This window comes from Epinephelus lanceolatus, chromosome 23, assembly GCF_041903045.1.
Source record: "Epinephelus lanceolatus isolate andai-2023 chromosome 23, ASM4190304v1, whole genome shotgun sequence".
Taxonomy (NCBI): domain Eukaryota; kingdom Metazoa; phylum Chordata; class Actinopteri; order Perciformes; family Serranidae; genus Epinephelus; species Epinephelus lanceolatus.
This window is the reverse complement of record NC_135756.1, coordinates 36,923,152-36,947,680: the sequence shown is the minus strand read 5'-3', so window position 1 is coordinate 36,947,680 and position 24,529 is coordinate 36,923,152. Positions and strand designations below refer to the sequence as shown.

Below are 24,529 nucleotides of genomic sequence, written 5' to 3'. Positions count from 1 at the left end.
CCCACTCCAGGTCAGGGGGGAGGTCCTTCCTCAGGTGGAGGAGTTTAAGTATCTCGGGATCTTGTTCACGTGTGAGGGTAGGATGGAGCGGGAGATTGATAGGCGGATTGGGGCGGCGTCAGCAGTGATGCAGGCGCTTAACCGGTCCGTTGTGGTGAAGAGGGAACTTAGCCAGAAAGCGAAGCTCTCAATTTACCGGTCAGTCTACGTTCCAACCCTCACCTATGGTCACGAGCTCTGGGTAGTGACCGAAAGAATGAGATCGCGAGTACAAGCGGCCGAAATGAGTTTCCTCCGCAGGGTGGCTGGGCTCAGCCTTAGGGATAGGGTGAGGAGCTCAGACATCCGGGAGGGACTCGGAGTAGAGCCGCTGCTCCTCAACATCGAGAGGAGCCAGTTGAGGTGGTTCGGGCATCTGGTAAGGATGCCTTCCGGACGCCTCCCTTGGGAGGTGTTTCGGGCATGTCCAACCGGGAGGAGACCTCGGGGCCGCCCCAGAACACGCTGGAGAGACTACATCACCCGGCTGGCCTGGGAACGCCTCGGGGTTCCCGCGGAAGAGCTGACAGAAGTGGCAGGGGAGAGGACTGTCTGGGCTTCTTTGCTGAGGCTGCTGCCCCCGCGACCTGGACCCGGATAAGCGGAGGACGACGACGACGACGACGAGGAGAAAATGTGATTTCAGGTAACAACACTGGGTCTCAAAGGTGGGGTGGACATTCGTGAGTGTGTTTGGAGGATCATGCACGCAACGATCACAAACTCCTTGGTGAAGAATATTAACATGAGAGGAATAAATCGAAAGTTTGGCTTCCAGCGCCTACAGATACGAGATGTTGTGCTTGGTAAGTTGACCTTGATGCCAATAGTGTCATTCATATGTTTGAGTTATTGATATTTGGGTTCTTAGAGAGGGAGAGAATGAAAATGGGAGGAAAAAGGAAGAGGAGAGAAGGGGAGGGGAAAGGAGGGGGAATAAGGAAAGGGGAGGAGAAAGGAAAGGGTGCAGGAAAAGAGGCAGGGCTCGAGACTGCAACCAAAATAGTCACATATGCGACCTTTTTTTGGGAGTGAGCAACTTTTTTTTTTTCCAGTCGCATTAGCGCGAGTGCACAACCAAAGGCCGCTTTAGAAGTACTGCCAGTACCGCTTACACTCTCAACTAATGTCGTACGAAACATGAAGAGAACTATTGCAGATTATTATAAAATAGTGGTGCAACGGATCACTGTTGATCCGTGATCCGTACGGATCACTCTCCACGTTTAGGAACGCACATGGTCCGCGGATTGGTTGATGAAAAAAAAAGAAGTTGCGAGTGTTCACGTGGAGGGCACATATAGCACAAGGCTGGCGGACCTACGGCTGGTCCCCAACAGACGATTTGGCGGTCCTTTGGCGGAGTCCGCTGGCGGGTGCCTCGATATATGCACATCAAGGAGCAAACGGACTTCTGTAGTGATTAGTAGCGTAGAGGACAGCAGTCCGCCAGTAATCCGAAATGCTTCCACTGGCAGGTTCCAAGCGGACCTCTGGCGGATTAGTAACTTCAGAGACAGCAGTACACTTGTAATCCGAAATGCTCCCACCATTCCACCAGTATTTTATAGTCTATCCTAGGCCCATAGGCCAAGGCTTATGGCTTGCTTCTTTATACAACCCCCTAATAACCAGACATTTACACCTCATAACTGTTAGGGAGGAAAGTGGTGGCTAAAAGAAGAAGACAGGATGTGTCATGACACAGGACTGAAGAGGTCGGAAACTTCTCTCTGAACTGTATTGTGATCCAGATAGCAGTATAGCTGTTAATAGTGTTTTGAAAATAAAAAAATAAATGGCCATTAGGCACTGCCATTCTAGTATGCTAATGAACATCAATGCACATCTTAAGAGGAAATTATTTCTCTCTATAAGATAAATAAATCTTTTCAATTGAAATTTTTTAAATCATCATGAACATACAGCCAACACCTCTACAGGAAGGCAGCACAGTGAGACGTAAATGCATACAGAGCAACGTGGAGTACAATGCACAGTAGTGTGTAGTAGCTGGTGGAGAATCGTCATCTTAAAAAGGGCAGAAATCTATGGGGTGCCGTTTGTAAAGTGTGTCACGCTGAAAATAACATCAACATTTTGCCACATTTAGCTTCAATGTTTAAAAAAGTATTGTGAATTTTTTAACGTCACCTTTTACCACATTTACAGCAATATCTGTTAACTTAGAAATATATTAAATAGTTAAATCTAAATATTAAATGTGGCACCTAAATGTTAAATCTAAATATTAAACCTAAATCTGAATCTAAATGTTAAATCTAAATGCTAAATCTAAATCTAAATATTAAATCTAAATCTAAATGTTAAATCTAAATATTAAATATAAATCTAAATCTAACTGTGAAATCTAAATGCTAAATATAAATATAAATCTAAATGTTAAATCTAAATGCTAAATATAAATCTAAATGTTAAATCTAAATGCTAAATCTAAATCTAAATGTTAAATCTAAATGCTAAATATAAATCTAAATATTAAATGTTAAATCTAAATGTTCTGGGTGAAACTAAATATTTAGCTAATATGCAAATTCACACTGCCGGTCCCCGGAAGTACCAAAATAAAAGCTTGGGATGGTCAGACTGTGTTTATAGAATCAAATAATGAATTAAAACCAACTTATCGGGGGAAATGAACACTTGAACATACATTAGCGTGATAATAACTACCTAAAATAACAAGAAACAAGAAATTTTATTTGACGTGTACTTTGAGTTGTTAGTGTCCCTTCAGACGGATTAACAACCTAAGCTAAGCTAACAACCGTTAGCTCTTAGCCCCGTTAGCAGTGTCTGTAATGACTAATTAACTCTTAAACGGTCCGTCAGAGCTGCCAAGCGTCACGCTTTGAGTGTGACAGTCACGCAATTTGACCCATTCTCACACCACACGCCACACTTGACATTTCTCACGCTTATATTTCCCCATCCAATACTCTATATTTATTTTTTTCATGATAATAAACTTTGGTCCTCGCGGCTTGCCGTAGTTCGAGTAACTCTGATTGACTGACCGAGATAACCAATCCCAGACCAATCCATCAGTCCTTTGTGCCTAAATCTAACCAACCACGGAAGGCACCACCCAATATAAACCAATCAGAAGCAGTAAGGCGGGTCTTGGCGTCTCTAACTATCTTTCACACACAACAGCGCCGACATTTAAAACCCACTGGACGTTCTCCTTCTTGCTAGAAGACAGACGGAAGGTAACTACCCAATTTTGTTCACTGTTGATTCGCTGTTTCTCCTTGAGTTTCCTAGTTAATATGTACTGTTTTAAGGCTGCTATAAGTCTATCATTGTCCTGTATTTGTTGCAGAGCTGTGTAACATTTATTTGCCTCTTCTCTTGGCCAGTTCACACTTGAAAAAGAGACTCTAACGTTAGTCTCAATGTGTGTGTGTGTGTGTGTGTCAAAGTTACAGACTTGTAAATATCAATTTAGACCCCCCTAAAGCAGTGTTTCTCAAAATTCTAAATTTCAAGGTCTATCCTTAACTCTGACAGTGTACAAATGGAACCAAATGGACCCATTGTACACTATCAGAGTTACAGACCCTCTAAGGGTCAATTTAGACCCCCCTAAAGGAACCCACAGAGTCCCTGGAATCCACTTTGAGAACCAGTGTAAAACTAGCATTAGGAGGCCACAGTGCAGGGAGAGCCGCTGGCATGGAGGTGAGGACATCAGTCTTAAGGTATAAATCGACGTTAAAACAGGCCAAATCGATGTTAAAAAAAAATTTTTCCGAACGCATCATGACACTAAAGTCTCACTCTTGTCATTTTCTGAAACTTGGCAGCCCTGGGTCCGTGAAAAAAATATTTTTTTCCAGCGGATGTCTTAGTTACAACATGATTGAGCTAGCAAAGCAGTTTTGTGTTGCGATGTGTGGTATTTATTCAGTTTTGGGAAATCACGATGTCTAGAAAGCATCAGTGGCTGCAGCAGCAGAAAAGCTATCAGGACGTCATCTGTTAAAAGCCTCCCGTTGTCGGATACGACATGAAACTACTCCAGTTAGCTCAATCATGTTGTAACTAAGACATCCGCTGGAAAAAATATTTTTTTTCACGGACCGTTTAGAGTTAATGAGTCATTACAGACACCGCTAGCGGGGCTAACAGCTAACGGTTAGCCCCGCTAATCTACGATAACCATGTTATTAATTTCAAAACGTGATAGTAATGTTTGTTCAATCATTGTGTTTATAGACTTCACAAACACCAGATTAGTCTAAACAGTGATACAGTGATGTGAAAAATGTGAGATATGCATATATACATGTAGCTAAACTCCGCTGGTTTTCTACCCGGAAGTATTTGTAAACAACAAGGTGATTCCCTCCGAAGGGACACTAACAACTCAAAGCACACATCAAATAAAATTTCTCCAAACACGTTTCTTGTTGTTTTAGATAGTTATTATCACGCTAATGTATGTTCAAGTGTCCATTTCCCCCGATAAGTTGGTTTTAATTCGTTATTTGATTCTATAAACACTGTCTGACCATCTCGAGCTTTTATTTTGGTACTTCCGGTGACCGGCAGTGTGAATTTGCATATTAGCTAAATATTTAGTTTCACCCAGAACATTTAGATTTAACATTTAACATTTAGATTTATATTTAGCATTTAGATTTAACATTTATATTTGTATTTATATTTATATTTAGCATTTAGATTTAACATTTAGATTTATATTTATATTTAGCAATTAGATTTAACATTTAGATTTAGATTTAGATTTAATATTTAGATTTAACATTTAACATTTAGGTGCCACATTTAATATTTAGATTTAACTATTTAATATATTTCTAAGTTAACAAATATTGCTGTAAATGTTTTAAGAGGTGACGTTAAAAAATTCACAACACTTTTCTAAACATTGTTTGAAGCTAAATGTGGCAAAATGTTGATGTTATTTTCAGCTTGGGCCACTTTACAAACGGCACCCCATAGAAATCATCCTAAATCATCTTGTATACACACATGCTCACAGACACACACACGCACACATACACACAGAAATGTCAGACATCCTACTAAAACGACAGTAGCTGGGAACTGTATTGACTTGAAAACCAGCAAACACATGGAGGCATCAGAAGAGTCAATAATAATTATTTTACACACGCTCACTCACATGCGCTCACACTCACACACACACACACACACACACACACACACGGACTCACACACATGCTCACACTCACGCTCACACACACAGACTCACACACACGTTCACATAGGGGGCGGGGGTACAGTGTTTAGGCCTCTTGCGCTGCTTCCAGCCACCGTCCCTGTCGGCCGCTCCCTTTAGGTATTTAGAAACCTCCTGCACAGGCAGTTTTCTGTCCTCAATAAATATTTTGCTAACTCAGTTTAAAAATACATCACTATTAGTGGGAGGAGATTTTAACTTGGTAAGCAATGCATCAATGGACCGATCAAGTCCTCCCCTACCAGCGGATAAATCTCTCTCTCAAGCCTTTAAAGAGCTACTAGAGACACAGTCAATAATTGATGTGTGGTGCCTATTTAATGCAAAATCAAGAGAATATACATTTTATTCAAAGATTCATAATTCCTATTCTCGAATCGACTATCTCCTTTTGTCAAACTCTTTGATGGCAAATGTTTCAGACTCTACAATTCATAGCCTCCTCATCTCAGATCATGCCCCAATCTCAATAACTTTTTGTCCCACCAGTGAAAGAAAATCCAAACCTAAACAATGGAGTTTTAACAACTCATTGTTAAAAGATGATACTCTTGTTACATTAATTACAAAGAATATCAAAGAATTCATTGAAATAAATATGAACTATCTCAACAGTCTGGGAGGCATTTAAAGCAACATGTCGGGGATGGATTATCAGTTATGCATCATATAAAAATAAGGACAAACTGAGGAGGAAAACTGAATTGTTATCTAAGCTTAAAGATCTTGAGTTGAAACATATGAGAGACCCAATGAACACTTCTTTAAAACAGAAACTGCTTCTGACAAAGGCTGAAGCACAAGCAATGTTACACGAGGAGTCTGCCTTTTCATTATATAAATTGAGAAGGTCACATTATGAAGATGGCAAAAAGGCAGGGAAGATGCTTGCTTACCAATTGAAAAAACTCGAACAAAAACACTCTATTACTTCTTTAAGGGATAGTAGTGGTATGATTATTAGGAATCAGGGGGCTATCAATGATACCTTTAGAAGTTATTTTTCATCCTTGTATAAATCTGAATATAAGGCCAGACATCAAGATTTAAATAATTTCTTCAATAATTTAATTTTGCCAAAGTTGAAGGAAGAAAATAAAGAAAAACTGGAGACACCTATTTCAGAGGAAGAAATTCATAACATAATTAAATCTCTATCAAACAGTAAAGCATCTGGTAATGATGGTTATACTGCAGAATTTTATAAATGTTTTTCAAGAGAAGTCATGCCTATGCTTCTTTGCTTGTATAATCACGCTGTGGAGGAACAGATTATGCCACCAACAATGCGGACAGCTATCATATCATTACTTCCAAAACCTGGAAAAGACCACTTCAATCAATCAATCAATCAATCTTTATTTATAAAGTACTTTTCATACAAAAAATGTAGCACAAAGTGCTTTACATGGTTAGAAGAAATGCCCCTCCCATCCACCCCCCAGCCACCCACACCCCCACAGACACACCCACCCACACACACACACCCACCCACCCACAAACACAGTTATGATGTAGACATAAAAACATGTGGCAGAGCGCAGAGCAACCAGGTGAGGAAACAATACCGCAGGGAGCCGTCTGCACCGGGAGCTGATCACAGCCCGTGGCCACCAGGACACCAACACGGAGTCCACCTCAACATGGGCAGATAGAGGGGCCCACACCACCGCCAAGAAGGCAGAGTGCAGCCCCCCCCAACCCAGTCGAAGCAACCCACGAGGCAGCGCCAACGCAGCCAGGGCCAATCACAGCCCCCAGTGTAGAGGGCCCCCACTGAGGAAACACTGGAGTTAAAAACTAAGAATAACATAAAACATCGATAAAAGACTAAGAGTGACATTAAAACCTCAGTACAAGACTAAAAATGACATTAAAATATCAGTAAAAAACTAAGAATGATGTTAAAACCTAAGTAAAAGTGTCAATGCCAGTAAAACATCAGAAAACTAAGAAAATATTAGTTAAAAGCCTGATTAAATAGGTAGGTCTTGAGTCTGCTTTTAAAAATAACTACATTCTCTGCTGCCCTCAGGTCCTCCAGCAGGCCATTCCACAGACGGGGGCCATAATAGTGGAAAGATGCCTCCCCTTGAGCACATGTTCTAACTTTGGGAATGATCAAGAGGCCAGTGCCGGAGGACCTCAGGGTCCACGAGGGTTCGTAGCGTATAAGCAGTTCTGTAAGATAAGAAGGCCCAAGACCATTAAGACATTTAAAAACCATTAAAAGAACCTTAACCCATTTAGGCCTTAAAACGCCTGGTAAAAACCTATGGCCGATTTTAGAATAACCCCCTAAAACCTGAAGTTTTTCTGGAAAACTCAACAGAAGTGTCAACGCCTACTAAAGAACTGATATCTCAGCCTCTGTAGCAGCTAGAAACAAAATTCAAAAAACATTTGAGAGCTTACACCTGTGGCTTTCATATGAATTAGGTTTTATTTGTACAAAACTTCATCAGAAGTTTTAAAAAATACTATAAAACCAATAAAAGTGCCCACCTCAAGAACCACTCAAATAAAGTGAACAAAGTGGCTGAATAAATAAAAGTACAGGCTCTGCACTAGTGAATAACAAGTGTAAACATTTATCTGTGCAACAGTTCACAAGTGGCAGGCATTTCAATCAAGAAAATGTAAAAAAAAAGTGTCCTCACATAAACCCTCTCACATAAATCGACGATAGTGCTTGCCAAAGCACTCCAGGTGCAGAGGTAGGCAACACTGTTTACAGCCATAGATAGTTGGCTCACCAACTACCTCTTTTTCAGGGACCAGTTGACACTCCCTGCAAGCCTTTCTTTTGTCATAGATCTTTCCAAAGTCATGCTGTGGAAGAGCTGTGGCTCCTCTGGTTCCTGGAGATCCCACAGAAGGAGGATGAGGAGGAGAAGGGGGAGGGGGAGAAGGAGAAGGAGAGGGAGGTGGCATCACAGGAGGGGGCCTTTCTATCACCGACATGATGAGTTCCGCTGCTAAGTCCTCCAGCCAGTTCTTGTATCCTCTGTACTTTTTCCTGAAGGCTGTTCCTCCAACCGACCGTGCAGCAATGTAGCAGGACACAGCCAAGAAGAAGTTGAAGACTCTCCTCCACCACTTCTTTGATCGATGCTGGAACCCATAGTAGCCAACCATTTGATCAAGCAGATCCACACCTGGAACAAACACATGACACTCAGTTTACACACACACACACATTTGCACTCAAAGGACCACAGTGGAAATAAGCTTTCAAGCTTTTGTTTGTTTTATCCTTATGAAGGATATACAATGCATAATAAATGGTCATATATTTGCATTTTTGCCAATGAAAACAAATCAATCAAACAAACCTTTCATGTGTTTCTGGTTGTCTGCGAGGCTAGCTGGCACTACCACCTCTGTTTGGCTGGCCCCGTCTTTCCTTCTGTTCACTGTCCCTGTCGCGGTGGGATCGTGGTGGTTTGACAGCACCATGACGGTCTTCGTGTCCTGCCAAATGCAGTAGGTGAGGTCCTCCTTCTGAGCCACTCTGAAGTCATGCTTTCCCAGTGAAGCTCTCTTGGTCAGATTGGCGCTCGTCTGGAGTCCCTTTCTGTTGACTCAACAGTGCCGCAGGCATTCAGGCCATGGTTCTTCATCTCCTGTAACAGCTCTACCCCAGTGTAGAAGTTGTCCATGTAAATGGACAGGTGAGAGCCGTAGTATGGTCTGGCTAAATCCATGACCTCACGGTGTGCAAGGCCCTTCTCCTGTATCCCCTCACAACCTGTGTAGACCTGGAAGTTTGGAAACAAGTCTGAGGAAGAGCCTTGGTGCTTGAAAGATCACTTGAAATAACAACAATACATCACAAACAACAATAACAATACATGTGACTTGCGACTTGCGCTATGCTGATTTCATTTTTCTTCTTTATTTTTCTTCTTTTACTACTTTACTTCATTTTCTTTTTTTTCTTATCTGGAAGTTTGTGACATAGCCCGTGGAGCTCTCTGCCATCACCCACACCTTGACACCCCATTTTGTAGGTTTCATCGGGAGGTACTGGCGGAAAGAGAGACGTCCTTTGAATTTTACCATGCTCTCATCCACCGTCACAGTGCCATCGACCTCGTAGAGTGCCTGGAATCGAGCAGTGAGGTGGTCCAGGAACCATCTCAGCTTCCAGAGCTTGTCCGCACGGTTCGCACCATGTGCTTGGTTATCCTGGAAGTGTAGATACCTGGAAATCCACATATAGACACAAGTATGGAAGTTACGTTGGATGAAAGCATATATGACATATTATTTTCAATGTGTTGTGACTTTGTGACATTATAATCCAAATATAGACACAAGCATAGGCCTGCATGACACATTATTGTCATAATGTGTTGTGACATCATGTATGATAGTATTTTTATTCAGTCATCACACCCAAGTAAAAACAGTAGCCTACAGTCCAGTGTAATATACAATATAGACTGTTATTATTATATTAGTTATAATAAGAAATTGTATGACATGCATAATTTCTTAGGCCCATTATCAAGAATGTAAACATGATACCACACCATTGAAAGAAATAGAAATGGTTCTCTCATTACTATCAAAGTCATTATAATAATAACTAATATAAATTTCTTATAACTGTCATCATCACAATAAATTAGTATTATTATTGTTATTACCTCCAGATGGAGACAGCACCATGAGCCCCATACTAATGCAGAGTCCAATAAATGTTTTCATCTCGGTCAAATTTACGTGAGCCCACTTTGCTGACTTTGCCCTGGATGGAGTTGTTCCGGTCTGGTCATAATAAGTGTTTGTCTCGGTGACGAGACGCGACCAGAGTTCATCCGTGAAGATTTGTTCAAACACCTGAGGGTGTAGGGCATATAAGTGCTCTACAAATCTAATTTATTATCATTATTATTATTATTATTATTACCTGCAAGTTGCGTTTGCAGGTAGAGGTATTTTGACCCCTGACGTGCGGTTGAAATGCCTCTTACTGTTACGGTGGTAGTTTTCAGTCTTCCACTCTGTTTTGAAGCCTTCAAAATCCTCTTCCTCATCCTCCTCGTCCCTTAACATCTCCCTCATCCACAAATCCTTATCTATCGGTTCAGAGACTTCGAAATCTGGGTCTGCAGTATGGTTGTCTGTAAGTGAACCATCTAAATCACTGCCTTCACTTATTTCAGAGCTATCTCCACTGCTGCACTCCACCATTGTTTACGATTCCTCACATGGAAGGACGAAAAGAACTGAAAATAATCTAATGAAAAATCCCAAAATGCATTGCGACACTCCCTCGTGACATATTCTAGCGAATCATGATACGTTTGCTACCGAAAATAGGCGAAAAAACTACAAAAGACTAAAAAATGACGTAGACGCTTTCCTGGCTTAAAGGGTACAACAACGCAACAACGCCCCCGGTTTTAATGGTAGAAATGCGTACATGCACTCCCGGCTTAAATGGGTTAAAATCAATCCTGAAACACATGGGGAGCCAATGCAGTGATTCTAAAACCGGTGTAATGTGGGCCCGCCTTCTGGTCTTCGTCACTTAGATATGAAAAACTATAGGCCAATAAGTTTGCTATTTGTTGTAAGGTAATGTCAATATCAGCAGTCGCTGTCTGTCAGATAAAAGCGGTCTGTCTGATATTATCCATCGTTATATCTCATCAGTTTATTCTACTTTACCAACATTAGCATGCAACTGTTAGCATGCTAACGTTACGAACGTAACGCCTACATTACGAACGTAACCCAACTACATGCTCTTTCTCTGTCATTTTGAAATCTCTGCTCCTCACTGCGATCGCTAGCTTGACCACCACTCCACTGACGTCACGTCCGGCGACACAACAGACATGGCGCTGCCCTTTGTTTTGACAGCTGAACTTAAATGACAGGATTTTGAGATTCCTTTCATTTTCAGTGTTTAAACTAAAATTATCTTTTTAGGGTGAGAGACCCTCTTTAAATTATGATAACTATGTTAAGTGTTTCATGTCCTCTTTAAGGTCTCCCACCCCAGCAGCGCCACCAGTCAAGCAGCATGCCAGTGTTGATGCAGACTTGCTTCTGCAAATCCGACACATCAGCGGAAATCCCCCGAAAATGATGAAGAGTCATTCGGTGCAGATTTAAGTGAACAAAAAAACATCATTAAGCTAGGGCTGGCTAGCCTGGTAACCAGAATGTTTCGCTCTGCTTTTTTTTTTTCCCACTTCGCTTCACAGTCTGGTATCCTGCCTATCTGAAAGGGGCGGTCTCGGTCCGCCAGTGGACCGTGACATCTGATTGGTCTGTGGTGCGTGGCCACGGACACTGTCACTAATGAAAACGAAGGGGGCGGGGCATTGAGATAAACTTGGGAACACAACGAGCGACACACAACCTGGACGCAACACTGCAGTGTAAAGTGGAGAAATGGCGACTGCGGTGATGTTGCTGTTGAGGCAGTTTTAATAAAAAACAGATGGTAACGGGAATAACTGCTCTAAAAGCCTGTTGTAACGTTAGCCAAAGTACACGCATTGTGTTTTTTACTCTCGAGTCTCAAACTAGCGATCAGTTTTTTCAACAGTGAGAAACGCATGTGGACAGAGCGGTGCTGGCTACTTCCCTTGCTACTCTGAGGGTTGTTTGAACACTATCCAATCAGTGACAACTCGCCTACGTAACAGGCGACATTAGGAAATGAAGCCTCAATGCAAGGTGGCCAGACTCAAGTGACGTGAAAACATAAAAATAAAATGAACGAATCCCAGGCTAAGGGCTGTTAGTTTGGTAATATTTGTTGAAATATGTTAACATCCCAACAACCACCAGTAAATGGAATGCTCTATGAGAAAACCAGATTTCTCTGACAGAGTTCCACCTACTTAAAACCATAATAGAAGTTGACTAAGAATACAGCAATACTTGGTAAAAGGACAAAAAATTACATGAGCAAAAACATGCACTCACGCACACACACACACATGCTCGCACACACACACACACACACACACACACACACACACACACGCCCGTGCACACACACACACACACACACACACACACACACACACACATTGTACACTACCACACTCAGTTTGGTAGTTTGGCAGACTGAGGTGCGCTGAGATGGGTGTGGCGGCGCAGCAGGGAGAGGTGTCGACAGATCTAGTTTGGCGCAGTGACAGTTTCGTGCCAAAAGGCTTCGCTGGAGGTGCACTAACAGCTCACCAGCTGAAACCAGGTCTACTGTCAGCGCAGGCGGAGCGCAGCCGGTGTAAGTGGAAGTTTGGCTGACCGGCAGACAGTGCGCCCACGTCACCAAAACCTCACAGGCAGGTTTCCAGAATGTCAGGCACATTAACAAGGCAATAAATACCCACAAAAACCACTATTCAATGCAACTATCTGCAATCAGCACATAAATGTATGTCTATATCAACTGTCCTGTCACATCTGATGTCAGATCAAAGGGGACTGGCACTGTTTGGCATGTTTGGCACGCGTAATGGAAACCCAACCTGATTTGATTAACACAGCTGCAAACTAATGAGTTCACATCCCTCTCAGCCAACCACAAACAGCCACAGATAGGGACTATATATTCAGCATCTGTCATCTTAGAAAAGTCAAAAGAAAAGAAACAGTAAGACTGCGAGAGAGAAAGAGAGAGCGCGTGCGCACGAGAGAAACGCAACATTGATTTAAAATTGTGGTGACCTCCTCCCAGGCTACCTTTGCATCATCAGCCCATGGAGGTCTGCTCGCAGTTCCGTATATTCAGACACTGCGAGCTTGGACCTCCCGGGCCAAAACAGCAGTTTCCTCCTTGGAGAAGTTTGGCCGTCTGATGCTGCTGCTCTCTTCTGCCATGGCAAATTGAGTAAACTCTCATTATGCCTCCGCGCGGCGCATTTAAGGGCAAGGAGAGGGGCTCATTTGATTGGTGTGATGTGAATCGACTGTGTAAAACCCACTCCATGCCTTCTCTCCTCCCTCTTTCTGACTTGCGCAGGTAGGAGGGACGGAGGTGGGAAAGAGGAGTAGCTGCGCCAGCGCGCACGGTGTGCCAAACTTGCAAGATCCACCTGGCCACACCCAGTTGGCGAAGCGCAGGTGTGCTGCACCTCCGCCTCGCCCGGTCTGCGAAACTAGAGGCCTTAGTCTGAGATATGTTGTTTGCTGCAGAGCATAGTAATTTATGTGAGTAAATAAACATATTCCTTTTACATTAGCTCCCTATTATGCTCATAAGTTATATGAAACTTCCCCAGGAGCACTGTTAAAATATTTTGGAGGAGGCACTGACTCAGCCCAGGGGCAGTCCACCTCCTCAGGCCCAGCCAAGGCTAATGAATCAGGTGAGGGAAAAACTGTCACCATATATACTGTATTTAATTTCTAGTCAAATTATCTCATTGAGATATACTAATATAAGATATAATCATATGACAAGGGACATGTTTTCATCTTAGGTCCATCTCCATCCTCTGCTCCATCCACTGTGCCCACTGTATCCTCTGTGTCTGCTGCAACCTCAGCTCTACCTGGTAAGTTAACAACAAAACAGCTTTTGTAATTGCTCAGTGTACTGCAGAACATTCTGAGATGAATAATTTTTAATATAAGATACAATCATATGAAAAGGGACATGTTTTTAGACAAATGCATATTATTTCAAAAATTCTCAAGCAATTTTCAGTTGTTCTACTGAACTGGCAGATTGTTTTCTTATTACAAGCTATAGCTGTACTATTTTACTTAGAAAATAAGCAGCATAATTTTCAAGTGTAATATGACATCTAACATGACTAGCTTTTGTTGTTGTTTTTCATCTTAGATCCATCTCCATCCTTTGCTCCACCCACTGTGCCCACTGTCCCCTCTGTGTTGCAGTTTATTTAAAAGAAAAAATAATAAAGCAGATTGTGTTTACAGTAAATGACTGGTTTATTTTGTTACTTTTAGTTGGCCTAGATGACATTCGGTATCCAATCTAGTACTATATCACTTTGAATATTAAGTGTAAATCAACCCCAGGCTGCTCTTTCAGGTTTTGTGTACTGATTCTCTGTGTGGCCAGTAGGGGGAGTTGCTGACTTTGCCAAATATTAATTGAAAGATTTTTTAGCAAGTTTGCAAATCTGTTGTCTGCTTCCATGGCCTTAATCACTGTGGATTACAATCTAACTACATCAAAAAGTTCTCACATCTACTTTTACAAGTGTATTTGTAATGACTGAGTAGAACATGAAATAAGTTATAGTAGGTGTGTGAATGATCAATAATCAGTATTACTGGCAGTAATATAGGGTCCCAAAATCAAATTTTGCTTAGGGCCCCATGGAGGCTTGGGCCGGCCCTGGGTGCTATATAAATAAAGTTGAGTTGAGTTGAGTTGAGTCTAATACAGCAGGACAGAGGACTTAGGTTCAGTTGGTGACTTTTATAAGAATACATTTTTGTCATATTTGCTGTAATTATTGCTATATCCTTACAGTAGTACATGAGACAGATCATCTCGGAAAAACTGTAGCTCTACCTGATGCTCATGGTATTTTTCCACTGCACATGAGTAAAAACAATCCAATCAGAGCTAGGAAGAATCTGTAATGCGGTGTCAATCACTGCTATACAGCCCTCCTCCCATGTGCATGATGTCACTCAGTGTCTCAGCATGTTGCTTGAGGAGGGGTTTTACAAACACAATGGCTGAAAAGCAACTGCCAGCACTGAAAAAATTCACCCATCTCTTCTTTGCCAACAACAGTGTACATGGCAAAGACAAGTAAACAGAAGAAGACTATAAGCAAAAAGCAACCTTTATTATTGTTTGTTATTGTTTATTTGCATATATATAAAAGTAACAAATTATAGATTCAGTACAAATTACTCTATATAGAGAGTGGGTTAGAGAATGTGCAGGTGAGGTCGGAAACCCCAGGAGGGCTTATAAATTGACCCCACCCTGACCTTGTTTAGTCAAGGAAAATGAATAATGTACATCTTATCGGGTAACGAGAGAATAAATAATAAATAAAATAAGGTTAAATAAGAGAAACAAAAATGAAATAGGAAAGAAGAAATATAAAATAAAAATCAAAAAGAACAAAATAATTTAAACAAGATAATTTGTACCACGATCGACTAGTCCTTGTGAACTGTTAAACATAGTGTTTAAATAGTTTCATCAACAATCTCTTTTTAAATATAGACAAGGAGGCAGTGGTGTCTGCAAGATTCTGATGTTCATTCCACAATGTGATCCCTTTATATCTAATAGTGTATTGCCCTCTGCTAGTCCGGCAGTGGGGGAGATGCAGGTGTCCTGCTTGTCTTGTTTGGTATGAGTGTATACTGGAATTCATGCGAAAATATTATTGAAAGTGGTGGGGTAATTCATGACTTTGGTGAATTGTCTTATAAATGAAAATGCAGATTTGCACGATATTAATATCAAATATGGTTATGATCCTCAGTTTAGAAAATAGAGGAGAGGATGGAGCCCTAGTATTTGAATTTGTAGCCACTCTGACAAAACTCTGGAGTAAGTGGAGCTTACAGAGTTTAGTGGGGTTTGTGTTAGCCCAAACAATATTACAGTAGGTTAGATATGGGTATATTAAACTTAACATAAAACAAGCAAACTGGATCTACTGAGGAATGAACTAATCTTTCTGATGATTCCCAGAAACTTGGACACCATTGTTGCCACAAAAAAACTTTGGCCGCTACAATGAAGTAGTTAGACTTGGCTTTTTCTCTAAAAGAGGAACAGAAGACGGCGCTCGAGTCTTTCCTTTGCAAGAAGGACGTTTTTGCTGTTTTGCCGACCGGATACGGCAAGAGTCTAATCTACCAGTTAGCTCCGCTGGTAGCTAAGCGTATACGTCACCCCGTGTATTGTTCTGATTGGTCATAGTGTTATCCAGTTGCATGCAGTGATATTTACAAATGCATGCTTGGTGCCGCCCCTCGAGTTGGGCCATTTTCATTACTCATGGCCAGACCCTAAATCTTCCTAGATTTTGGTCTGGATTTCCAGGCTACCTAGGAAAGTGAACAGAGGATACTTTCTTAATTTCGGTGCCTTCAATGAAGAGCTTTGCTTCATCTACGTTGTATTGTTTCCTGCCTGAAAATAGTATGAAATTGTTTTTTTTTATATATATATATTTAGAGATAGTTTGTTCAGTTTGAGCCATTTAGAATATGCTTGGACCTTTCACTTTTACTTTCTTAGAAGAAGACTGACAAATGGCTTGCTTTTTCTTTTGCGGGTCTTCATCTATTTACTTGTCTTTGCTGTGTATACTGTTGTTGGCAGTGAAGCGTGTGCATGAGCAGTGATTGACACTGTGTTATTGACTACTCCTGACTCTGATTGGTTGTTTACTGGTGTAGTGGATTCTTGCAAATGCCATTAGCAGCACTAGGAAGAGCCAGAGGAACATGATTTTTCACAGACTCTCTGGCTTGTCTACTATTGTTAGGATATAGTGACGGTTTTAACAAATATGACAAAAAGTTATTTGTTAAAAAGTTACCTACTGTAGCTTTGACAGAACAGAGGGTTTTACGGGCAGCGATAACAGATAAAAGAAATTGACCCCAATTGTAGCAGCAACTACCACAGAAACCATTTGGAGTATTTTTCCATGTGCTTATGTGTGTGTTTGTCTGTCTGTGGACACATTTTGTCAACGTGATAATGCGGCAACATGTGCAAGATAGAGTCACAAAACAGATGTGTAGTTGAGATCAAAACACCGTCCACCTCAGAAACAAATATGATGTATAATGGGCCAATAATTAGAATCAATAATGTAGATTACCCCACATATGATTGCAGGCCCAGTTTATTATGCAACTCAGTTAAATACAATATGTAGCAGGGGTCCTTGCTCTGCTCTCTTTCAGTTAAGGGGTTCTTGGCCTGAAAAACAGTGTTGCCAATTCCTCAGTAAGGAAAGTAGTTATTGGCTGTCCTAAGAGACGCTAGAAGTCGCTAAATGACGTCATCACCTAATTTGCATAATGGGCCATGTGCATGTAATTGTAATGGACGCTGTAGGATAGAGGAATAACATAGTGGGAGAGACAAAAAGTGAGTAAAAAACCCTGAATATGTTAATAACTACAAACAAGCTTTCTTCTGTTGACTCTTGTTTTTTATAATGTCACAATTTCACCCCTCCTCCTTTATCTGGGCTTTGGACCAGCAAAAGTGACCCAAAAGAGACTGGACTGGCCTTCTGGCGGGTTTGATTCCCACTCCTTTCTGTATTTATGTGTATAGTTTAGACTGAGACATGATGAGCTAGCCACCTAGGTGTTTAGCTTATGTCAAAGAAAGGCACACACACACATTGGAGGAGGTGAGTAAGTGACTTAGGCTGTGTGAGTCAAATGCAGTGATTTATTTTAGTGCAGTGATTTATTTTAGACAAAGAAAATTTGACATTTAGGCTTTGCACATACATGATTCATTTGCAGTCTGGACGCACAGGGGTGAATATGTCCTGCTATGACTGCAGCTGGGAGGGACTGCTGCATGAGGACTGGGCTGCCTGTGAGTGCTTTGGGACGTGGGAGGGGCCCATTGCAGCACCCGCTGCTCGTTGAGAAGAATAAGAACGATACATGGTTTCACGTCAGAGTCTCCAAAAGTATCCAATAACACCGGAAAAGTCGCTAGATTTGTCAGTAGTTGCTTTTTTGAAAAAGAGTCGCTAGAGGGGAATACTTGCTAAATATAGCGACAAAGTAGTTAAGTTGGCAACAATGTTAAAAAAATATTTAAGACCCCTGGTTTAGGGGTACTACTGTTGTAATGTAATGTTACATTGGGCAATGGTGGACGCAACTGTCAATAAAAGAATAGAAACAACTTTATTAATTCTAAGGCTAGTGTATCTCCCTGGGATTTAAGCTGTTATTATAAGCTGTTATTATTATAACTTTGACAATCGGGCCTGTAACAGCACACTAAGTAGGGTTTGGGGGCTATGACCACTGGTAGATGATGTCACTTTTGTTTAAAAATGCCACATTGTAGTTATATGGGTGATTGTATATTGAATGGTTAGGATAAGTCAGCTTGCGGATGCTAGCAGCTGAGACCTGTGGGTCCATGTCATTGGTTCAACAGCCCATTGGTTCGACATCCCATTAGTCCAACTGTCCGCGATGCTGAACGGCTCGCGGCGGGCGTATGGTGCACCGCGACCGGCTTGAGGTGGAGCAGGCTCACGGCTTCTGTGTTTGTCACTTTCTTTTTCATTTTAACCCACACCATGATCTTTTCCTGAGCCTAACCAAGTGGTTTTTGTGCCTAAACCTAACCAGACCTTAACCACAGGGCATCATGATGATTTCGGAACGGACTTTGGAACAATGAGTTTAATATGGTCAGAACAATGGGATGTCGAACCAATGGGCTGTCGAACCAATGGGCAGTTCCCAGACTTGTTGCCATAGCAAATGAAACATCCAAGTATAGACTCAGGCATAGAGGGAAAGAACATGTTACTTTTTAAATATAAATTAGATACATTTTATTTAACACAAAATGTATGATTTAAGTGGTAAGAATATGCTTTGCTTGAACGACGACAACGTGCTGACGCACAGCGGTAATTTCTGGTGCTGCTGTGATAACGTCTTTGTGCTGCACTAGAGAGCTCATACCAGCTAATTTTCTGATACTTCTCATTTCAGCTGCTAAATATCTACTACGTACGTTTAAACCCACACTAGTTCTGTTTAAGCACTCATGGCTCTCTTCTTATTTCAACAACTTTCCTGCTAATCCCAGCTGTTGTTTACACGCTATTAGCCTTTGTTAGCTAAGTTAGCTAAGCACTTAGCAATGGCTTCTCCGTCTCCTGCTGTCTCTTGCTCAAACCAGATGTTTAGTTATTCCTCTGCCTCCTTTAGTGATAGTGGTACATGTAATAAATGTATTTTATGTGCTGCATTAGAGGCGAGGATTAGTGAATTGGAAGCGTGGCCCCCACACAATGGAAAGTCATTCAGTAGCTACGGTAGTTAGCCATCCCCCTGTAGCGGACATGGAGCCACATAGCATAGCTTTTGCTAGGGGTCCTCTGGTAACCCCCATGCAGCCGGGAGGCTGGGTGACTGTCAGAGAGAAGTGTAGAACTAAGCAGAAGCCCATGGTTCACCACAACCCAATCTCACAGAAATACGTGAAATGACCACGACCTCTTAACACTGCATTCCGTGGTGGCGGCATGTAATGGGTTAAAATGACGTGCCAGTAGGCCTACTACGGAAACAGTGCCAATGTAAAATCAATTAGGATCCCTTGTCCTGGTGGACACACGAATTCCCTGATTCAACAGCGTCACGTCAATGTTGTTTTCCTCAATGATATCTTTAATATTTCTGTATACACACAAAAACACCAAAGTGTCCTTGATAACTCAGCAATATGATAGGTTAATTTTAAGGCCATAAAATAAAATAAATGTATTTTGCCAGCTTTTGATAGCATAGGGCTATAAGAGCATTGGGTAACACTTCATAAGTCAGCCCGCGTTTTAGAGTGTACCTCTTGCCCACTTTCCTGGGAGTTAGTGTATAACTCCCGGGAACTTACATGTACTTTCCCGGGAGTTAGAGCATAATTCCTCCCGGTCACTTACCACATACTTTCCCAGGGGTTAGAGTATCCCTCGTGGTCACTTAGCACATACTTTCCAGGGAGTTAGTGTATAACAGCGCGGTCACTTGGCACATACTTCCCCGGGAGTTAGAGTATCCCTCGCGGTCACTTAGCACATACTTTCCCGGGAGTTAGAGTGTAACTCGTCACTTATATAATTTCCCAAAACTTATGGTTTAATTTCCTTATATGAATCTGTATATGTATGAAGTGCAACAAATGCTTTTGCCCTTTGCTCATGGCAGTTGATTCAGTCACTTTTATGTAGCCTATGTGTCATCAGGCAATTTCACCCGCACTCCAGGGTTTTAATATTTATGTTTTGTTTACATTTCATTGAATGAGTTTGAATATGAATATGTCAAGAAATGGGTCTATATTCTGCAAATTGCCTAATTAATGGAAAGGCTGGAGTACAAAACAAACTTACCTCTCTCAAGTGCACGTCTATGGAAGTCTTGTAGTGCCATCTGAGGACGAAACACAAACAATACAGTTATATAATAATATAGCCTACATATATCTTAAAATACACAATATTGAGTCATGAAAAGTTATAAAATGTTTTTATTATTTAATTACACAGAAACCACATGGTAAGTGCTGTTCTCACATCTACAGCGTACTTTCACCAAAACTTACAGGGAAACTAGGCAGTACTTTCCACCTAAGTATATACTAGCAAAAGAGACTGGGCTGGATTATGAAGTTTGCACTGTTTGCCTGTCCTTTGTCTGAAAGTACTAGGTAATTTCCCCAAAACTTACAGGGAAACTAGGCAGTACTTTCCACCTAAGTATATACCAACAAAAGAGACTGGGCTGGATTATGAAGTTTGCACTGTTTGCCTGTCCTTAGTCTGAAAGTACTAGGTAATTTCCCCAAAACTTACAGGGAAACTAGGCAGTACTTTCCACCTAAGTATATACCAACAAAAGAGACCAGGCTGGATTATGAAGTTTGCACTGTTTGCCTGTCCTTAGTCTGTAGCGTGGCACTCAGATGTTAACCCTTAACAGTTAGTTAAATGCTTCACAAGGTAACAATATTACCAGAAAATAATACAAAGACGAATCAAAGTGTCCCTGACAAAAAATAACAGAGTTCCACTGGTTGTCTTATTCAAGTTCAGTTTTGTTCCTTCTGTTATAAACTGTTCAGTTAGCCTCAGCCACCAGTGTATGGATGTGTGTGTGAATGGGTGAACGTGACTCGCAGTGTAAAAAGTGCTTTGAGTGGTCACTAGATGACTAGAAAGGCGCTATACAAATGCAGGTCCATTTACCATTGCAGGTCCATCTTATCAGCCCTAACCGTAACCCAAGCACTTTAGACCTTCCTGCAAGCCTGTACTAATGTACTAGATTGTCAGTAGTATTGTATTCTCTGAGGATGACTCATTTTAGTAACTATTTACAGCTAAAAAGAAAAAACAAGCAAACAAACAACAACAAAAATCATTTTATACACTGGGCCTTCAAAGTGCTCTCTGAAACTAGACCTGACATGGCTTGTATCCAAAAAATGAAAAAATCAAAACTTTATCATAGAGCTAAATACATCATTGGAAAGGTCTCAACCTGGAGAGTAACACATGTCATTATGAAGATTCTACATGGCTCCTGCTTTAAAATACTGACCTTTGAACCTTGATCTCAGTGCATGTTTGAAGGCTTATAATTCAGCAACAAAAGGGGGTACAAACATGGGACCAACTGTTATAGAGAGCGCTTGACCTCAACTATCATGTGAGTGTAGTCAACAACTGGGGGTGCTGTCAGATATGGGTAAAATATGGTTAAAATTAATTTTCACCCATTTAAAAATTATGAAAATGATTGCACAAATGTGTTTACCATCCGCTTAAAGTCCAGTGTACTCTCAATTCAGTATTTACAACTTCCAAATCGAGACAAAACACTAATATTCTTTAAAAACTACAATTCCCTAGGATCGCGCCATGCAGCATCATACATAGCAGCAACACAGTTATAGTTCTTCTGATTTGCAAAGTAGGGTTCTAAATAGGGTCGTAACAAGATATATCTAATAAATATATCAAATATCTAGTAAAGCCGAACTAGTAAATACACTGCATCTAGATCAACCATGTTAAGAAAAAGTAAGGATGTTGTTTAATTTCAGATATTTTAGCTAGTACTCTAGAAATGGCGTTTTTGGGATGGTAGTTCTTTCGGCTTGTAAAGTAGAGTTATAAAATAGGGTCGTGAAAAGGTAAAGCTAATAAATATATCAAATATCTAGTACCGCCGAACTAGTAAATACACTGCACCTAGATGAACCATGTTAAGAAAAAGTAAAGATGTTGGTTAATTTCAGATATTTTATTTAGTACTGTAGAAATGGCATTTTTGGGATGGTAGTTCTTCCGTTTGTAGAGCTGTCAAATAGGGTCGTAATAAAGTAAATCTACTGAATATATCAAATATCTAGTACAGCCGAACTATCATGTTATTATTATTATTATTATTATTATTATTATTATTTATGAGGGGAAATTATAAAAGAGGAATATATTTGCCGTTTTAATAACATCAGGGGAACAATTTATCCTCTAATAACTATAATCTAACTACCTCATTACATCAAAATGACAGTCAAATGGCGATAAAAATAGCGATAAAATAACGTTTTCTAAACTAGAAAACAACATTAACCACCACCCATTGTGTGACATTGTTGAACCAGGGAATTCGTGTGTCCACCAGGACAAAGGATCCTAATTGACTTTACATTGGCATTATTTCCGTGGTATCGGCAAGTGATTTTAACCCATTACATGCCGCCACCACAGAATGCGGTGTTATGAGGTCGTGGTCATTTCACATTTTTCACACCAGCAACCATACTCAAATGTATCCCTGGGGCCAGAGCGGGTGACACTGAGTCAAATTTAAAACTGCTGGCTAAGGATAAACGTAGATTTAGTGAGATCGTTTTTCACGACAATGTTTATGACACCTGGTTACGCCGATCGGAGGCCACAAAAATTAATGTTGCGTTGGTGTGTGCATATGCAAAAACCATGTCGGACTCCATAGTTTTCTCTGGACCCCTCCCAAATCTGACCAGTGAAGAGATGTTTAGCCGCATGTTATCATTCAATTGCTGGCTGTCCAGGTAGTGTCCAGCAAATGATGTGGGCTTCGTAGATAATTGGCAAACTTTCTGGGGAAAAACCTGATCTGATTGAGAGGCGGCATTCATCCCACTTCGGGATTTTTATCTTAATTCTCAGAGTTTTTTTATCTGGTTTAGTTCTTAAATCAGATAAAGTTATTATTGTAGGTGATTTTAATATTCATGTTGATGTTGATAATGACTCCCTTAATATTGCGTTTATCTCATTATTTGACTCCATTAGCTTCAGTCAGAGTGTACATAAACCACACCCTCAATCTTGTTCTGACCTATGGAATTGAAATTGAAAACTTAATAGTCTTTCCACAGAATCCCTCTTTATCAGACCATTACATAATAACTTTTGATTTCTTACTACTCGATTACACGCCACTTGGCCAAAGCTACTATACTAGATGTTTGTTTGATAGTGCTGTGTCAAAATTTAATAAAATGATTCCATCAACATTAAATTTAATATCATGTTCCACTGTAACAGAGGTTTCTGATACTGACTTTAAACTCTCCCAAACTGATTATCTTGTCGATAGTGCTGCAGGCTCGCTGCGAATGACACTCGACTCTGTAGCACCTCTTAAAAAGAAGTTAACGAAACAAAGAAAGTTAGCTCCTTGGTGCAACTTCCAACTTGAAAATTAAAACAAATATCGCAAAAATTTGAAAGGAATTGCCGTTTAACCAAGCTGGAACAATCTCATTTAGTCTGGGAATACAGTCTTAAATCATATAGGAGGGCCCTTCACAATGCCAGAGCAAACTATTACTCAACATTAGTAGAAGAATATATGAACACCCCCAGGTTTCTCTTCAGTACTGTAGCCAGGCTGACAGAGAGCCACTGCTCTATTCAGCCTTGTATTCCTTTAGCCCTTAGCAGTAATGCTTTTATTAGCTTTTTTTAATGACACAATTCTAACTATTAAAAGCAAAATTCATGATCTCTTGCCCTCAGACAGTACCAATCTGCCTTCAAACGGAGGGAAATGAAACACAGCTGTAGGATCTGATATAAAATTGGATTGCTTTTTTCCTTTTACCCTTCAACAACTGACCGCAATGATTTCTTCATCTAAATCATCAACGTGTCTCTTAGACCCCATTCCAACTAGGCTACTTAGAGAAGTCTTACCTTTAGTTAACACTTCTATATTAGACGTGTTCAATATGTTGTTATAAACAGGCTATGTACCACAGTCTTTTAAGGTAGCTGTAATTAAACTGCCCTGGATCCAGAGGTGTTAGCCAACTACAGGCCCATATCTAACCATCTCTTTCTTTCAAAGATCCTTGCAAAAGTAGTCACAGACCAGCTGTGTGACTTTCTCCACGACAATAATTTATTTGAGGAATTTCAGTCAGGATTTAGAGTGCATCATAGCACAGAGACAGCACTAGTAACT

General features: G+C 40.8%; 1 long non-coding RNA gene across 2 annotated transcripts in view; it reads left to right on the top strand.

Annotated features, from left to right (window-relative positions):
* LOC144461798 (uncharacterized) overlaps positions 1 to 24,529 on the top strand; it is a 48,603-nt gene that overhangs the window by 19,247 nt on the left and 4,827 nt on the right. The window contains exons 3-5 of one of the 2 annotated variants that reach the window (XR_013490424.1): positions 13,293 to 13,393; positions 13,552 to 13,638; positions 13,753 to 13,827. This is a non-coding gene — a long non-coding RNA (uncharacterized LOC144461798). Of the gene's footprint in view, positions 1 to 13,292; positions 13,639 to 13,752; positions 13,828 to 24,529 lie in introns of both variants that reach the window. The other variant, XR_013490425.1, reaches the window with a different exon arrangement.